General features: G+C 38.6%; 1 protein-coding gene across 13 annotated transcripts in view; it reads left to right on the plus strand.

Moving 5' to 3' along the window:
• Positions 1-19,553, plus strand: part of camta1b (calmodulin binding transcription activator 1b) — a 306,867-nt gene that overhangs the window by 49,491 nt on the left and 237,823 nt on the right. Inside the window, exon 1 of one of the 13 annotated variants that reach the window (XM_051912535.1) lies at positions 7,346-7,362. The exons of the other annotated variants lie outside the window; for them this stretch is intronic. The gene's annotated coding sequence lies outside the window, so the exon portion shown is untranslated. Of the gene's footprint in view, positions 1-7,345; positions 7,363-19,553 lie in introns of those variants that run through there. 13 annotated transcript variants of the gene reach the window in all.

Raw genomic sequence — 19,553 nt, forward strand, 5'->3', positions numbered from 1 at the left:
TAGATTGTTTACAGTTGCGAATGATTTATTACTCTTATCTGTATCACGAAAAATAATGGAGTATTTTAAGTTGTTTCTGCAGTTATCAGAAAAAATGCAAGTGATCGCGCCGGCGCCTCCATGTCTTGCAGTAAGCGCAGTAAACGTTAGCTTCCACACTGCGCACAAACACTTGGATATTCGGCTAATAATAGCACACATTTATCTAGGTTAACGTTAGAGCGATCAGCCATGTAAAGTTGCTACTAGTTACATGTTTCAAATGATAAGCCATATTTGAGATCGATGGATGATAGGCGAATGTTTGGATTTCCTGCCCGACATACTGTAATTACCATAAGGACCTGCCGTTAGCGATCTATCGCGGACTGCTTGACTTCGCCACAAGTTTTTTTTTCTGCGACTAACGATTAGCCTAACTATTTGGGGGAAGCCCTAGAATTTATTTAATTTATTTGAGGTTATGTGCATTCATGGGACATGTTTTTGTGGAATTCACCAGGGTACGTCTCGAAATGCTACAGCATAAGCCCCATGTTTAAATGAGCCTTGTAGTTGTGCTGGGAATAGCACAAAATGTATTCACACAGCACAGACCAGAGTGCTTGACTCCGTATGCACATTTTTTCACTCATCGTTTAAGTTTGCATATGGATGATGCCAAACAACCCTAGCAGTCAGCATTTGGTTCACCCACAGCTTCACCCAAACGATTTGGTGCAACAGTCTGCCAAATCATGAGCGTCGCCTCACTGCGCCGGGCACACAGCTTTGAAGAGGGCTACGACGAAACCCCCCACTACACCAAATCCGCCCCTAATCTAAGTATTTGTTCAGTTTTCAGACAACAACGCAGGCCATCAGTGTATCTGCAGTTTTGAGCTAAGAGCTTTGCAGCAATGAGGCCGTGTAGCTCTTCCATCCTCAGCTGTTGGAACACTGTGTCTGAACAGCTCTTGACACGTGTATATCCCCCCTTTCTCTCTCTCACTCTCCCCAGATATTTTTGGCTACCGCCTTGAGCTGTACCTTACTTCAAAGATGAGCAGAGGTGCTTTGTTTTTATTTATTTATTCCTTCTTTTCTCTATTTATTATTCATTTGTTCCTCCTTCAGCTGCTCGCAGACAGGCAGGTTGAGCTGATGTCATGGAACTGGCCGGGACTGTTGTGAAACAGAGGAGGAGCTTTTGCTGGAGTCCGTCGCGATCTGGACTTGATGTCCTTCTGGCTTTGGAACGAAGAGATCATTACTTAAAGCTAGTCTGTCCTTGTATTGTTGTTTTGAATGATTTACAGCAAAAATCTCTTATTTTCAAACTAACACCTAATGCCATCGATCATCATAAGCATTTTCTGAAGAAAATACCAGTACTACAAGTTGTAAATGTGCATTTTAAACATTTATTTGCGATATACCCGCTTACTTTCTTATTTATCGCATGATCTCATACACTAAATTTTTCCTTCTGATTATTTCAAATAGCACTACTCTTATTCAGACATGTCAAATCGTAATAGTCCCCTAAAGAAACAAATATCTGTTGCCTTTTTAGAAGTTAAGATTGCAAAAGGTCAATTGCAGAAACCTCCATGTCAGAAAAGGTCAGCCACTCCATGTCTAAGTGCATAACAAGAGATTTTGTGTAATCGTCCTTTCAAAACATTTATGCGGTAGTACTGGGATTTCTTGACATGAAATTCTGCAATGATGACAATAATGGTTGTAAACGATTAAAAGAAAGTTTAAGAGGGATATAGGCTGTAGTCAAGTTGAATGTATGTATAGAAAGCGTGCTGTCAGGAATCTGTGACCTGCAGCTGAAAAAAATGAAAAAGAAAATAAAATAAATTCGCACACGCTGGGCATTGTGGGAAACAGCACTTTCAGGGGCATTATACTGTAATGCCTCCACCAACCTTTAACTCCCCTCCTGTGCTCTTTCACTTACGGGGAGAGAGCAAGAGAGGAACAGCGTTCATCATCAGTGCCTTTTTTGCGACTGTGGGGCTAAAACAATATAAATAACGGGGGCCTTGAAGGATTGGTGCGCTGCACTCTGACAGTGAGATAGAGTATTGATTCTGAGCGCAGTGCTAAAATTGCCTGCCTTCAGGCCTCCAGGCACACATGTTGGCAGTTCTCAGAGAATGTGAGGCATCCTCTGAAACACGAGAATGCTGTCAGTGATAGCCATGTAGAAACAAAACACAAAACACGGGAGAGCTGCAATTCGGCTTCTTTTTTTTTTTTTTTTTTTTTTTCAGCGAGCAACTACGCAGTGAGTCCATTCATCAGAACCAGCTCCGTTCTTGTCTTTTCCTTGAAAAACAAATTTGAGCTCCAACTTCGACGCAATCTGTGAGCGGTGACCTAGGCTCTTAAGCTAACCGGTTCTCATTTAGAAAATGGATGCCATGCTGTCAGGGCAATTTTTACATGATTAAAAAACCCCTAAGACAACCTTGCATTACCTTGGCGCTCCATTAATAATGTACAGGAGGTTGATGGGACTCTAACAGTGTGGAGAGCAGCAAATCATGCCACCTCAATCTCAAATTCATAACCCGCCTGTCCTCTCCCATCCAGCCTGAGTACCGTGTTCTTGTGACAAGGTGTGATGCTTTAAGCCTTGATCAAGCCCCCAGACTGCGGCTGTTTGGAAAGGATTTTAAGTTTCTTCTGGGTTCAGAGGGCCTTGCTGATGCATGCTTTTTTTTTTTAAATGTAGTCTGTGTCTTTGAGTCTGGACAATACAGTGACTATCTGCAAGTTCATGGTCGAGAAGGACACAAGTCCCTGTGATAATTGGTAAACTGATTTTTTTTTTTTTTTTTTTTTTAAGAAACATTCAAATCGTTTTATGTAGAGTGAAGTGGTTTTGATATTCATTTGTGCAAATTGTGTTCTTGAAATTTTCTACTTAAAGTAAATTTGTTTGTTGATTTAAAAAGTATTGTTGTTAAAGAGATAGTTTGCCCAAAAATGAAAATTCTGTCATTAATTACTCACCCTCATGTCATTCCAAACCAGTAAGACTTTCGTTCACCTTGGGAACACAAATGAAGATATTTCAATGAAATCTGAGAGCTTTATGTCCCTCCATAGACAGCTACGCAACTGACACTTTGATGCTTCAAAAAGTTCATAAAGAGATCGTAAAACTAATACATGTGAATTGAGCGGTTAAGTCCAAATTTTCTGAAGAGGAACGATTACTTTATATGATGAACAGATTGAATTTAGGCTTTTATTCACATATGAACATTTATCAATTCACACATCAGATGTGGTAAACGGAAGCTCAAGCATGTTCACTTGATGTGTGAGAACCAATGAGGTTCATTCTCATGAATTACGCAGCACGTTTGAGTTTCCTCAAGAGATTTGTTCTCGCACGTCAGGAAAGTTCACTTGATTATGTTTGCTGATCAATGTTTATATCTGAATAAAAGACTAAATTAAATCTGTTTATCATATAAAGCGATCGAGTCTCTTCAGAAAATTTGGACTAAACTGCTCAATTCATATGGATTAGTTTTACGATCTCTTTATGAACTTTTTGAAGCGTCACAGTGTTGCATAGCTGTCAATGGAGGGACAGAAAGCTCTCAGATTTCATCAAAAAGATCTTTATTTGTGTTCCCAAGGTGAATGAAAGGTTTGGAATGACACGAGGGTGAGTAATCATTTTTGGGTGAACTATCCCTTTAATAATAATAATGTAGTTTCTTGTTGAACATACAGAATTGTAATGCTGTTTTTGGTTGCAGTTCCTAACAGACCTATTAAATTATTATTATTAATTAAACACATTCATATTAAAAACATTCTTGATATTAGTATTTATTTTTTTTTTCAGATGCGTTGTATTGTGTTTAGCTCAATATGATGTGCCGCTGATAGAGAAAATGGGGGTTAACACCGTCTATTTCCACAAGAAGCTTTTTGAGTCTATTCTTGACAATATCTGCATGCTGGTCTTTAGTGATAAGCTCCATCATGTTCGTGTAAAAAGGGGAGAGAACTAGGGGGGAAAACATCGAATGGCTTTTAGGCAAGGCGTTTGTCTTCTCAAGAACACAAGGAGTAAGAGCATGACCTGAAGTGCCAGTCCTAAGTGACAGACAGGTCGCTTCAGTCCCCCCCACCCCCAAGCGACAAACGTGAAGCCACATCACTTCAAATCTTCACTCACTTGGCTTTAGGATTTAGAGCTCTTTTATATCCTTCTAAAACTGACAGTACTTTCTCCATATGGGCAGGAATAGCGTCAGAGTTTCACAATCCGTCTTTTATAGCGCTACTATTGTGCGGTGAATTGCCTTCTATATGGCACTCTCTGAGTATTGCAGTTACTCTGAGAGGACAGCTAAGCTATATTATTGTGTACTTGGTACAGGTCAAGTTAAAACACAATCACTTTCTAACATCTATGGTTTTTGTGGGACCAAAACAGATGTCCATTTTCCCAGAATATAGTTGGATTTTAAGACTCCCCTTCTGAAATGTTCAGGTAACATACATTTACATGCTAGTCCATGATAGAGGTTCTTTGTTGCTGGTAAACTAAGTAGTTTGAGAAAATATGGAGACTCTATTATGTTATTCACAGTGCTTTATAGGCATGGATGAGCGCTACAGAGTTTTTTTGGCGTGATTTGCTTGTTTTGATTCTCTGATTGGTGGAGATTACTTATCAAAGTTATGGGTAATGCAGTTTTTCACCAGTAATTCTGCTGTTATTTAATACAAATTGAAATAATGCATGTCTGATGGCTTCAACAGAAGCATATACAATTGATTAACAATCTCTGAGCTCACAGTTAGTCTGTCTTTAATGGTTTATTGTTCAATATCAGTTCCCTTATGGAGAAAATGAATAGGATTTTTACTTCTGGATTCCATCTATTTTGGTTGTGGTCGATTTCAGCACGATTTCAAAGGTCACTCACCTCTTCATGGCCACAATGAGCGTACTGACCACTTTTGAAAGCCAGACCCTTTGAGATTCATCTCTGTGGCAGACACATGTCTAGTCAAGATGGGGCATCTCTCACCATCTTGACCTACAGCTCTTGCTGTCACTCCCCAAGGCGATTTGCATTCTCTGAGTCAGGTCACGCATTGGGAAGATATCCCAAAACGCCTTGGGGTTTTTGGCCCCTTTTTATGTCTGACCCTTCGATTCCTTCTGCTAAAACACCTTTAGCACTCTCTGTTAAAGTCAAGCACTGCTGGGTAAAAGAGAGGCACACACTGTCAAACCACAAAGATAAACCCAGCAAACATTCTTAATTATCCAGCGCTTCCCCACAACGGCTGTGCTCAAAGTGCACATCCGGGGGAGTTTAGGCAGGGAATGAATAAATCTAGCTTTGGTGTCGTACAGAAGTAACAAGTATTGATGAGCTATTCAGAGTGTATTTCCCAAAGGACGGGTAATTGCGCCCCGTGTGCTCTTGTACTTGAGAAACTGCATGGGCTAAAATGAGCTCCTCACGTGACGTCACGTGAGAGGCCCGTGCTGATGAATGTTCATGTCTTCTCTGATCCGGAGTCCGTGTTTGTAAAAGTCACCCTAATACAATCTCGGAGATTGGTCGGAGGGTAAGTGGGAGAGTAATTTGAACATATACATCGTTGAAGTGGAGCTTGCTGGAGGGAGGACGCTCCCATCAGCCTAGCATAAGCACTTGTATTCTCATTTTCATGCTTTCTAACCACCTTTATGGCACCGATCGTTTCTTAAATTACTATATGCATGCATTTGATTCTAATGAACGCTGTTGGGATAATGAAATGAATAGTAGTAGGCAGGGCGGCACAGATGATTCAGCAGTTCTTAGAGTATGTGAGGGAAGTACAAAACACATCTCCTTATTGCTTTAATTTTGTGTACTCTGCTGATCTTTTATTTTCCCAGTTGCTGCGAGGTGAAAAAATATCTCAAGGACACCTGCTAATCTTGCTTTTGCTTATGTTTTAGTCGCGGGATCCGAATAATTCGCTCATCATGATTATTTCTGTGCTTATTTACAACGAAGCGGGCTATTACTGTGCAGAACCTTTTCTGTTCACAATCATTAGGTGCGGGAAAATGAGATTCCTGAATCATTAGACGAGGGGGGATTTTTGTTCAAGGGGCAAGAACAATAGACTGCTTTTGTTAGCACTTCTGTCTGGGTGTAAGAAAGCATCACAATTACGCACACCGAAACGGTTGTAATTATGGCGAGAGCATTCGTCTTTTTTTCTTCCCATTAAAGCTTCTCCACGTATCACCGAGGAACACTTATAGTCCACTGAACGGGAGACATTACTGGAGCTGTTTTTCATCCAGCTCGGCCTGTAAACACTATCTCATTTTGCTGATGGCTTTTCACTGGTGACAAAACAGAAGAGAGGGCGAAAAATGCCAGCTAGCAGTCTTGGGTTGTTTTATTGTTCTTTTGCAGTTGCCGTGCGCTTCAGGACTGGTAAAAGTAGGAGCTGCGCTCTGGCTAATCGTATTTTAGCTGCCGCGAGTGTTCATTAGCATGCGGATCCACGCCGGGCCTGGAATCAAAGGCCTGACCGTGTCCGGGAGGTGGGCTAGCTGCACCCTGAACACACGGTCGGTTTGTTGTTTCCGTTGTGGTTGCAAATGAATGGCTTGATGCTAATCTACATGGGAAGATAAGAACACAGCTACAATTAAAAACACATTAAAAACGGAAAATAATCGCAAGCCCAAAACATTCCAGGCGAGTTCAATAATTACATCAAGCAGCGTATTCCCTGTTGGAGGAGCAATTTCTGATTAGACTTGAGCGTAGTTTATGTTAATTTCATTATGTTTGAACAATGTGGAGAAAAAAAAAAAGGCATATCCGTGCGATAAGTAACTTTTAATGTTCTCAGTGGGTTAAAATGGAAAACAAAGAGTCTTTTCTTACAGTAAATCTCAAAGGTAATTTATAATGGGTTAGTGGAGCATATGTAGCATGGGAAGGACAAAAGGCGGAAACGTGCATAAATTGACCAGAGCGCTTGTGTTCATAAAGCAGCCAATTTAAATGTAGTGTTGAGCTAATGAGGCTACTTTCCCTTTTGAGCACAGAGTACTTTCCTCCCTAACTGACCTATTGTTGACAATGTTTGTTTGTTATCTTGCTGTGCTAATGACATCTAATCTCAGTTGTAGGCCTGCTCCTTCTGGACCGCCTGTTTTCATAAAGCTGTCTTTGGCCAGTATGACGGCTGCATTTATTCATTTTCCCTGTACTTTTGTTTCCTTCAGAGACGACAGAACATCTGCCATTGTGGTTTCCCAGTTTTTTTGAACTCGCCATCTGAACCTTGACCTCCATCATAACCTTGGTAACCATTTCATCTTTTTATTTCTCCCATCTTTGATTATTTGTTATTATAAATTCCCCTGTTATGTTTGTTTTAGTTAGTCATGTGCATCAGTGTTGTTTTATTTATTTATGTTAATATGTACCCTTCCTCCCTCCAAACCACATTTAAAGTTATAGAAGGAATATCTTTTTTTTTTTTTTTTTAATTCATTCATTCTATTATTTCCAGACCTATTTTCTATGATGGAATTTGTACGTTATTTTGGGCATTCTATTTTTTTAATTAATTGATACTAGCTAACGGCCAATTATATATATATATATATATATATTTGTTGTCGGTTTCAGTTCCAAAATCTATACCATTTTATTCACTTTAATAGGATTATATAATTTACAGCAAAATGAACTGTAGTAAAAGCTGACTAGAGTGGTTGGACTACCCTGCTTTAGAGATTATAGTTCATTCATTCCTGACTGTCTCCCAATCCTTAAACGTCCAGATAACAAAGCAGCATCCCACTCGCACTGAAGCAGATGGGTAAACACACACATGGGTGTGACAGCTGACCTTAATAAGCCCTCGTCGGGTCTGACCTCCGCATCCAGGCCTGTCCTGTGAACACAATCGAGACGGCGATCCAGACAGCTGTTTTTTATCTGCTCTGAGCTCTGCCGTCACGTACATGAGGCCAGCGTGACAGGTGCACTATGATGTGAAGAGGATTCAAGGGCGGCTCATCAGTACGACAGCTAGCTTGTCCTCTTTTGTGAGGGTTCAGGAAGCCAGGGAAGGATCGGTACAGTTGTTTTGGCGATGCAACACCAATTTGTCATGATGCTAAGCTCTGCATTAGTTTTGAATTCATAAGGAAAATTAAGTGTCAGGTACAGTATAGAGTAGGCCACAGTGCTTTACTGATGTTATTAAGCCAAGTGCATCTGTATTAAAAACCCACTGATGCCATTTACCAACATGTTTAATTAAGAACAGTTAATTACAAAACCTAAATCAGTGGGGTCCTAAATTATGCTCTCCGACATTGCTAATTATTGCTAATTATGTTTTGTACATAGTTTATCAGATTTTCTTGGTCTAAATGGACATGGTTTAATATTCAGTCAGGAATCAGATGAATTTCAGTAGGTTTCTTTATTATTTTATGCTCATGGTTGAATCGTTTATAAACTTTTCATGGGTCATATTTCATCCCAAAATTAAAAGAAAGAAAACAATATATATATTTCACAAAAATTGTGAAAAAATAAATAAATAAATAAATAAATAAAAAATAAGAGTCTATTTTACTAGACATTTTATAGATTTTTTTTTCTTTGTGGATATTATGACAATTAAACAAATAAAGTATTTATAAACAATTATATTATTTGTTATATGAATTTTATTTATATTTGCTGAATTATATCAGTATTGCATTTAATATAAATATAATATTAATATGTTTACTATTTCATATAATATAATTTTTTAATATACTTTTCACTATAAAATTATAAATCTATTTTATTCCAGCAATGTGAGAATGAGAATGAGAATTTATTTTCATTTTCATGAAAATAATGCAAAACGCATTATTGGTCCTAAAAGAAACTAATTTCTTTGTGCAAAATATAATTTTCTTCTTTTTTTTTTTTTTTTCTTTTATTGGTTTTGGTGTGAAATAACCTGGGCAAGTTTTCATGAAATTCACGCTCATATATTAGAAGATTTCACAATCATGTTTTTTTTTTTTTATTGTTTAAATAGGTCCAATACTGATCAATTTTATGTGGTAAATGTTGGTAGTCCAGCGTTTAGAGAAAGAGCTGCAGAATAACGCTGCATGCAGAAAGCCGCTCCATAATACGAGGAGTTGATGTCGAAATGCCTCAGCAGTTTTCAATTTCCGACAACACCTAGAAACAGCCAAGACCCCGAGCCAGCTATTATTTCCCACACAATCATCAGCCCCATACAAACCCTCTCCTGTGACAATTTTCAAAGCCTCTCCAATATCACTGTGCCGTGCACCTACTTACAATTGCCATCAATTAGCTTTGTGTATTAATGTTCCGCTTTGCGGCATTGCTACGATGCAGCATAAAGATGCTGTCACTCGAAGGTGCATCGCTCATTTGCGAGATAAGGTAAAACAAATTGCCCCATTGTTTTATGCCGCAGCACCGGTGCAGATAGGTTTCAAATAGAGGCTGTCACAAAGCGAACACCAAGCGTTTTGAACAATAGATCAGAGAGATTTGTCTAAGCTGCGCACAGGGGTCGGATCCTTCATAATCCACCTCGACCTCTAACGCTTTCCTCACGGACACTTAGTCTTTTGAGGCTGTATTCATATAACCTTGCTGTATGGCTAAGTTGTTAGGTCAGACTGACCCATGTGACTGATGTCCTCTTTTCAACGTATATGTCCCATCGGACTGGGCCCTCCTGTGTACGGCACTACAGATAGAGGTCAGATAGTTTTGATTACAATGCCCTGCTCTGTTCACGATACTATCTGCCTTTTACCTGAGAGGAAGCTCTTTCCGCATCATTCATCTTTGCTCTTTGAGTAGCTCTGGTAAATAGTACACATTGTGTTTGTTCTCTCCGGGGGAAGATGGATTTAATAAATCTTTGTGATATACTACTTGTCTTATCATCGGCAAGTACCTCACTCAACCTTTTAGCAGGAAAGGAAAAACATATAAGTAAGCCAGAGTCAATAACAGCATGTCACAAGTGTTTCTCTCAGCGGCAGTAGCAGAGGTTTGTTTGCTCTGACCCTGTTTGGAGACATATGAATCTATAGTATAGCTCTCATACTCTAATACAGGATTAATACAAGCTGTACCATGTCATGAACAACTGAAGTTTGCCTGTTGAAGACCTCAAAGCGATCCCATTGGCTGAAAGAATTTTGAATAGTTACTCAAATGGTGGACCTCGGTCTAGTTCTGGACCTTGGCTTAGTTCCATCTGGACCATGGGACATAATTGCGCCATTTTACCATTTCTACAGATTAAAGTGAGCAGAGTGTCAAAACAAAGGAGCGGTTCACACCACAAGCACTTGGGGTTGTTTACTGTAATGAAATTTTGGCGCTACATCCTCTAATATTTTCATCTACAGCCAAACACGCTTTATTCAAGCTATTTCCGCACCATGCGCGTTGCTCTCTCCCAATAAAGACGTAAAGCGCACAGTGACGTAAAGAAACACAGTGAGCAGAAAAATACTTTTTAGTACTTAAATTTTTAGTCAAGATACTTTTGCTAAAACGCTGCAGTAAATGAGAATGCAGCAAAATATAATTCCTATTTTTATCCATAATACAGATTACTCCGACCGTTTAACTAAACAGGTTTATGACAGCTAAGTTAACATGTGGCACCTTTAGATGTTTTTTTTTCTTCTTCTCATATTTAGCTTTATTAATCAGCATATTAAGAGTATTTCATAATAAACAATGTTATAATTTGGAAAATTATTTAGAGATGACAAGGAAAGACAAAAAAAATCTGAAATTACTAGTTAGCCTAATTTTATTTTGTGCTCATGATGAGAGTTTTGCTTATTAGATTATGTACGTTGTTTTTAATAGTTTTTTTTACTCTGAGAAAAATATAAAAATTGCCTATACTTTTCTTAAGAGGTAAACCCTGCACCCCCAGTATGTTTTCTCTGTCCCAAAGCCTTATATGTGCCATACATGTAAAAATGTAAATCAATTAAATAAATAAATATATGAAAATAGCCTGATAAAACATTTGATCTGACCTTTTATATCCATATCAAGTTGGGAAAAATGTTTACTTTTTTTGATGAATATTGGTAAAAATTCTTTGGCTCTCAGGGCCCAAGATTCTTATCTTTGATGACTATTTTGAGTGTTTAAGATTTTTTCTATTTTACAAAGTACTACGGCTGCCCCGATGGAAATGTATAACTGATCTAAAAAAACTCCGCTGGGAAGGAAATATAGAGACTGGACCTCTTGGAACTTTAATTGAATACCCATGCTCTATACAATGCCTGATTAAAAATTCCAATGAAATGATCTATGCCAGGGGTTCAGGTGCGATTGATCAGGGCTGGAGCTGAACTTTGCAGGAAGGTAGATCTCTAGGAACAGGATTGGGCACCCCTGATCTATGCCGGCTGAAGTATTTTAATACGACTTTTAACCGAATTGTTCATGATGCCAGAAACTTAAATGACAATCTTTTAATCTCATGCAGGAAAGCACATTTCAGTTTGGTTTCGTACGGCGAGATTTTAAAATTCAGTGCATTTAAGCGCATAAGCATATAATTATTTATTGAGTTTCGTGTTATGATGTATGCATATGCCCAGTCATAACCAGCTCTGTTGGGCAGAAAAGCTGGAGGAAATCAAATATTAGCGTGAGGTCCCTCGTGATGTGATAAGATCGCCTCTAATGATGAAGCGCCTTCGACTACATACCCCACCAAACAAAACCGCGTATTAGGACTGCCTCACTCGCTACGTCTCAGCAACTTTGCCAAATATGAAATATTTATTTTGAGCTCAGAAAAAAAAGGAGTGACTCTTGTGAGAACCGTCAGAAATACTGTGCACATGAAAGATGCTCTTTGCTTTTAAAGCTCAAGTAATCTTTACAAACCCCGGTCATGTTCAATCATGGAAATAATAACTAAATCTGTCTAAAAAGAGAATCCTCGCTCATTAAACACGCCTTTGCGGAGCTCAGAGGCATGCCAAGATTAATATACCTTGCCTATTTGGTTGCATATTGCATATCCCTCCTCGACTCAAGTCTGTCTGGGCCAGCGGGCCCCACAGTAGCACAGATCATTTTTAAAGCGCTTCATTATTTCACCAACCAATCTCTCTCTCTCTCACCCAGGTCTCTCCATTGATTTAATTAGTGTGCAGAGAGAAACTGTGCGTTTGAGATGTTACATGATCTCTATTATGTATGCTGGAGCATCATTTGGTAATCTGCACCATGTCGGCTTTCTTTATTGGCCGGCGGTGAGGTGGACTCCCGAGGAGCCTGTTGTCTGACGGCCACCGTGACCATGATAAAGTATTGGTGGGCTTTAGAGTCCTTGCTTTTCATTTTTATTTTATTCATTAATTTGCATGTGCGCACGTAATACGGACTGTGTTTCATCAGGGCCGGCTGGAGAATCGGATAAATTCCGAGATTCAGCGGACGGACCCTTGAGGAACACCATTGCGCAGAGACAGTGATTAATGCGCACGACTTACCTACACTTTATTAATACTTAAGGCAACACTTCATCATGTTTCAGCAAAAATTAGTGTTTTTTTCTCCCTGCAGATAGATTCGTAAGAACAGCTGTGAGCCCAAACACATGTGGGTCCATGATTTGGTCAAGAGAGAAGGAATGCTGAGCGAGTTTTCCAGGCTGAACGTGTGTAGCATCTGCCTGTTTGGCGTGCTGGCAGAGTTTCTGAAACAAAATGAAATGAGCTAATCAGTTTGTGCCATGCTTAATTTAATCTCCCCGGTGCCGCTCTATCGATTTGATTTTTGACTCCTGATTTGCGAAAAGCAGAAGAATAATGTCATATAGCAATGAGGTCGTGTTATTAAACTGGTGCAGCTACTGAAAGGCTCTTACAAGTGTTTTTTTAATTATTTATATTTTAGAAATGAGTTGATGTATTACACAACTTTAAACTAGTTGAGGCTGATGTAAACCAAAAGAGCAGACAGAAACCATGCAATGTTTTAATACTAGGGGTGTGACGAGACAGTTAGCTGGCGAGACGAGACATGAGATTGAGTTCATGAGAACGAGACAAGACACGATTTTTACACAGTATTTTTAAGAAATCCTCAATGATGAAATTCATGACTAGAAAAATAGTCTGCTGATGCATTTGAAATGTTTTAACAAATCATCTTGTAATGAAGGTCATTTCGGTTCTACATTCTGAGTATGAATTATTATATGCAGTAAAAGCAACAATACTCAAGCACTGTAAAAGTTTTTTCAACTGAATGGCTTCTCTTCAGTATAATTTTATATGAGTCTCTTCAGACCTTAGAAGTTAGAACTGTATGTGATTTATGAGCCTCTACAACTTTTGACCTCCTAACTGAACCCCTTTCCACAGATTGATCATAGAAATAAAAACATATGAATAACAGTTTTCTCTTAGTCTCATTAAGTGTAAACAATAAGTGCAACCATAATCAAAGTACTCTCTCAATATTCAAAGTGCAAATAGACCAAATTTTTCTTCAAGCATGATACAGAGCTAAGAGATCGTTACAACTACACAGCCCAGCCTAAGATAGCTAAGATAGTGGAGGTGTAATGTAAACATAGTGGTGGCATATTCTATCCTAATTTCACCCTCACACTCTGTCATGGCAATAACGCAAGACAGCTTTTCACCTCGATGAGAAATCTCATCACACCCCTATTTAATACAGGTAATTAAATAATTGTTCTTGTTGAAGAGAGGTGTGCTATTTTCTAAGCGATGAGACTTTCGTAAGCAGGACTTTAGACTTATGTTGAAGGAGGGACTCACATTGTATCTAGTGACCAGAATACCATAGAGATTAAAGGCGGGCTCTTTGCGATCAGGTCAGTAAGCAACAACCTACAACACGCTTGAAACCACATAGCAAACTGCCATTCCAAGTTGATCCTAGTAGATTGTGGATGTCTTTGTGATTCAAATAATATACCAATTAAAATCCAGCGTGAAATGCAGCATGTTGCTTCGTGCATTAACTTCAGAGCTAGGGAAATCTGATTACGTTTGAACGTGACATATTTTGGTGCAGATTGTGTGTTCAGCAGGTCTGTTTTGGCAGTAGAGATGAACTGAGAAACAGACAGAGATGAAGTGGTGTAGAGAAGCAGCAGTAGATACCACTGGGTTGCGAGTTAGAAGCCAGACCAATATAAAACCTCATTACTGTCGCGTCATGGAAAATGTGTGCACTTTACACTCCATCTAGCAGCACTTTTGCTGGATAAGCACTGTTCTTGTTTGGCCCTTTGTAAAGGCCTGTTTCATTAAGGGCAGTTTTCAGCACCATCCTTTTAGTACAGGTGACACCTGCTGCCATCACCTCTAAACTTTTTCTTTGTCTTGGAAACCCATTCAAGTACTGCGTGTCTGTCAAAGATGGTTTATTAGATTTCAGTCAGTCTCTTCCGAACTGTTCAGAGAGTCATTAGCTGTGTTTGAAAACCTGGCGAGCTGCCTCACTTCCTTCTCCCTAGGAAGCATTCAAAACCAATGGAACATAGATCTGGAATGCTGTACAATAGGAATCAACTATGTAGAGAAATAATTTCAATACAGGCGACACTAGAGGCCTGTTTACACCTGGTATTAAGATGCATTTTGGTCGATGGGATCACAAGCGCACAATGCTAAATACGGTTGTTAACAGGGTCTAAAACGTTTTAAACTTTCGACCACTTCCAGAGGTGGTCGAAAACACATACAACTGGATTGCTTTAGTAGTGTAAACACTCGTGATTTGTCTTTTTCTGTGCAATGTTTGCTTGTGTTTTAAAGGTACTGTGATGCAGAAGGAGGCATGTTTCATAGTCACAGTCAATGTCTTTCTCTTTGGAAATTGAATCTCTCATTGAAGGCAAAGGCTGAAGGCCATAAATGCATACATTCTGAGCCTTGATGGTGTCGTGAAGGCATGGTCAGCATTGTGCAGAAATGATCATTTCACGTCTTCAGAGAAAGACTCCAAGGAAAATACAATACTGAAAAAGCAACAGTCAGTCCTGAATTGCAAATGTATCTCTGGTACACAGCGCACACACACACACAAACAACATTACCAAGCAGGACATTAAAAAACATGTCCTTGCATAAAATTTGCACCAATAAAAACTGCAGATGCAGAAAATGCAACTGAAAAAAAGGTCAGCGGCATAAACTGGCTGCAATTATAACAATACTGGCTGAAAAACCAGTCGGTACTCGGCTAATTAGCCAACAAACAAAATCTCTCCTGAGTCTGTATTTAAAACAGTGTCTGTGCCCTGTGCTCTAGTGTGTTAGAATACCAGATATACTCAGAGTTTTGTCGGGGTGTGCTCAGACTGGCAGACTGCTACGCACTTGTCTGCAGTTGAAAAATACAAATAAATAAATAAAAATAATAAAAAATTGAGATGATCGTGCCAGCCTCAGGCCTTAAAAGCATCCCGCTGAGTTTGGCAACTGGCACTCAGCACTGCTCCAATTTTAGATGGAGCTGCTCTTTGCCCAGTCTTTCTGAGGGACATTGGAAGCGTTGAAGTGTTGGATAAAGATCACATGCTGGATGGATTGGAAGGAAACTTATTCTTTATTAAGCACTATGCATAGTCATGTTCTAATGATTATTTACAGGTATTGAGTGTCACTTGCACTGGCAACCTTTGCAGCAGGGCTGTAACCACTATAGACATTGAGGGGGACAAGTCCTCCCCCATAATTAGAAATGGCCAAATTGTCCCGCCCAATATTTGATGTTGCTCTGCTGTACTCCATTAAGCGCCGCTCTGTTTGTTGTTAGGATGAAATTTTTTTTTTTTAAAAGTAACGTTTTAGGGTGGTCTGCCTCAGCGCTCACCTCTGTCAGAATGAGTGAGCTGGCCAATCAAATCAAAGAAGGCGGGGCTTACTGTTCACAGAAGACGTGTGCGAATTCTAATGCAACACTTTTGTTTTAGCAGTGGAAGAGTATGTGGTGAGTAAGTAGCTAAACATTAATATTTGACGACTGTTTTATGATTGAAATATTCAGTGATCGACAGTAATATTCAATGTTGCAAACTACTCAACATTTTTATGAAATTTCACCATTTTTAATTGAAAACATGCTATTATTTGATTAAAATAATATGATTAATGTAATTCATAGCTGAATGTGATGAGACAATAAACGTTTTAAGTTTCTGACATATTAAAAGACATAAAAATAAGAGTGAATATATATATTTTTAAAAATATAATTTGCAAATAGCTCTACTTTAAATTGATTACATAATAACTATAATAGACCTGGAACTTTTACCGTTCTAATTTCGTTTTTGTTATTTCCTTAAATCCCTTTTAATCTTTTAATTATTTAATTCCTTTTAATAAAAAAAAATGTTTAAGACATAGTTACGGCCTTGCTCTGCAGATCTGTTGAGAATTATAAATCCTGTCGAAACTATTTCGACTTTAAGGTTTAATAATAGTATTATGATTTATAGAACAAGAAAAAAGGCTTTTGGTTTAGCATTAGAAGGTTATTTGCACATTTTGAATTAGTGGCTGTTCACATAGGATTTGTTCTCACATTCGGAAACATCTAGACGTAGTGCAGTGAAAGCTGACAGCATCATAAATTAAGTTTTTATTTTTTTCTAAGCCAAATGAGTTCACAGTGTGCAAAAGGCCTAGAATAGTCCATACGCCAAATTAAAAATGGCGTGGCTGTTGAGATTACGACTAGTGTGCTTAGTTTTCGCAGATAAAATCCCCGCCCTGGTCATAAATTGTATTACTGGCTCTGGGATGCTGTTCTCTAATTGGATCCTTGTAATTGGGCAAGTGGAGCTAAACAGCCGGATTCCTGTTTGTTTATACCTCTCCCCCATATTAGTAACGTGCTGCGACTCCTCAAACAGGCTGAGGGGTCACTAGCATCTAGCCAAAGGCATAATTAGTCACTCATTCTTAACATATGCCTCACTAGTAGCCCGGGCCAATTATTCATGATTAACTCGAGTCACAGTGCGAGCGGCTGATTCATGCCTGCCCACACCGGCTCGCTATCTGAAAGATTCAGAGCAGAGAAGGAAAAAAAACAACCAAAACAAAGCCTATAGTTTTTTGAGGAGATGAAAGAGGAGCCCTTGATGCGAGGGGCATTCAGCCTGCCAAGTGTCTGTCAAGTTTCTCAAGCACCCTGCAAAGTGTGAGAAAATTGGTAAAGAAGAATAAAAAAACACTTTCGGCCCAAGATTCATAGTGTTTGAAAGAAAACTGAGTCCCTAATCTGAAAATAAGTGCTAGGAGATGAGATGGAGAGGAAGAAAGGTGAATAAGAATGACCCATCGGATACGTTCCGTATTGAATTTTCTCGACTTTGATCCGACTGATAGATATAGTTTAATTAAATCTAAATGGATGTCTCACCCTTGACTTGTCAATAATAGTAGTTCTGTTTTTAACATTACGCTTGGGAAAAAACACACACGGAAAACTGTATTGAAAAGCGTTTGAAAAGATATATGTCAAGGTAGTGAAAAGTATGGGATTTTAATGATTAGCCAAATGCTTAAGGGTTAGAAACAGCTACTTAAGACTCAGGCGTCAATGTGTTATCAGACCTGGGCTGTAATAAAATCGTGACTTCATTATTGTTATGAGAGCTTGTTCCACTTTCATCATGAGGCTCTAGCTGTGCGCCGTTCTGAATATCTATTTAACTGACACCTTCAGGTAATAATTCAGTTGTTACAGTCAGTTAGAATGTTTAATTGCAACCTCACATTATTTATAACATGCAGATATGCATATATAATTATGATATTATGATGTCTGTATATCTGCAAATGGAAATTTATGCTGAATGAGTTGCACTAATATGAAACCGCTTTCTCAACCCATTTTACAGCTGTAATGTGACATATTTCTGAGTGAAACATGATATTCAACAGTAAAAAAAAAAAAACTGAAAAAATTCTGAACCTGATTCTGTCAATCTGGAAGTTACTTGATTGTTGAAAGTGGACATTACACACCAGAACGGACCCAGATTTGAATTCAAGTTTGCAGTGCTATTGAACACCCACTTTTGGGAAAGATTTTTAACCAGGATGTTGACGCCGAAAGTCAAGTTCACCCTCCAGAGCGTAACACAAATATTTGCTATTATTACATAACCTTTAGTAAATTAACATTAACTATTACAATAATAATTACTGCATTATTGTAAAATTTTAGAAAGGCTAGAAAGCCTAAAATGCTTAAATGGTTATTTGATTTGACAGTTTTCATAAATTTTGATGAAAGATTATGAAAACATTTTTTTTTTTTTTCATTAAAACAATGTGCACTGATGAATGAGACTAAGAACATGTATTAAGAAAGTAAATGGGGTCGAATGGGATCACCTTTAAAGGCCCATATATATAAAGGATGTGCATTAGACTTGACTAGTTCCATTTAGGTGTGTTTAGAAAACCAATGACATGGCCATTCCACATGAGGCTTTTCAGCTCTGGTGATCAGCAGAGCGGTGGTCCAGCACCCCTCTGTGCTCTGGGACAAAGGTCTGGACTCCTTCGCATGCAACAGAGCCCAAACGGCCATGCATCATTTCCAGGCGATATCCCCCATGTTCTGATCATCCGTGCTACTTTATAGGGAAAGACACGATCCTGTAACCTTGACAGATTGTAGCCTTTGCACAAATGGACCAGAACTGTTTGTGCAAACTGATGTGAAATCACTCAGAGTGTACTTTCTTAATACTAATTTCAGTTGCACTTTATTTTAAGGTGACATAGTTACATTGTACTTACTCAGTAAGTACTGAGTAATATTAATTAGCTATATATACTCAGTTACAGTTAGGGTTTGGTTTAGGGTTAGTTACCTGTAATTATGCATAATTTACTGTTATTACTATAGTACATGCAGTAACATGTAACGTAACGTAGTCACCTTAAAATAAAGTGTTACACTAATTTCTGATCTTATTGTGTATGATAGATCAGTGCATGATATTTTTTGAAAATGCTGGTTAACAATAATAGCAAATAGGAATAGATTAGGAAAGTTTGTATTTATGAGGAGGGTGAACTTGACTTTCAACCTCCATAAACAAAAAGCCAAAAAAAAAAAAAAAGTGTTTTAGGAGGAAAAAATGTCACTTTATGAAAGTAAAATGGGTTGTAAATGTGTTTAGTTTGGACTTTAAGGCAGTGGGTCATTACACAGCACTGGACATTGGCAATTAACTGCATAAGTTTCAGGTCCAGCCTTGAAAGGAAAAGTGAGAGCGTCATTATATAGATGGTGAATTCCTGCCGACAAACATCCATTTTCTCTGTCATTGGTAGAGGAGAAGGGTAGCAAGAGAAAAAAACAATTGTATTTTGACCTGACACCAACTCCCAGATGAGAGCTGTCATTTCCTTTAAGGTCACGGAGAAATAT

This window comes from Ctenopharyngodon idella, chromosome 11 (genome assembly GCF_019924925.1).
Source record: "Ctenopharyngodon idella isolate HZGC_01 chromosome 11, HZGC01, whole genome shotgun sequence".
Lineage (NCBI taxonomy): Eukaryota > Metazoa > Chordata > Actinopteri > Cypriniformes > Xenocyprididae > Ctenopharyngodon > Ctenopharyngodon idella.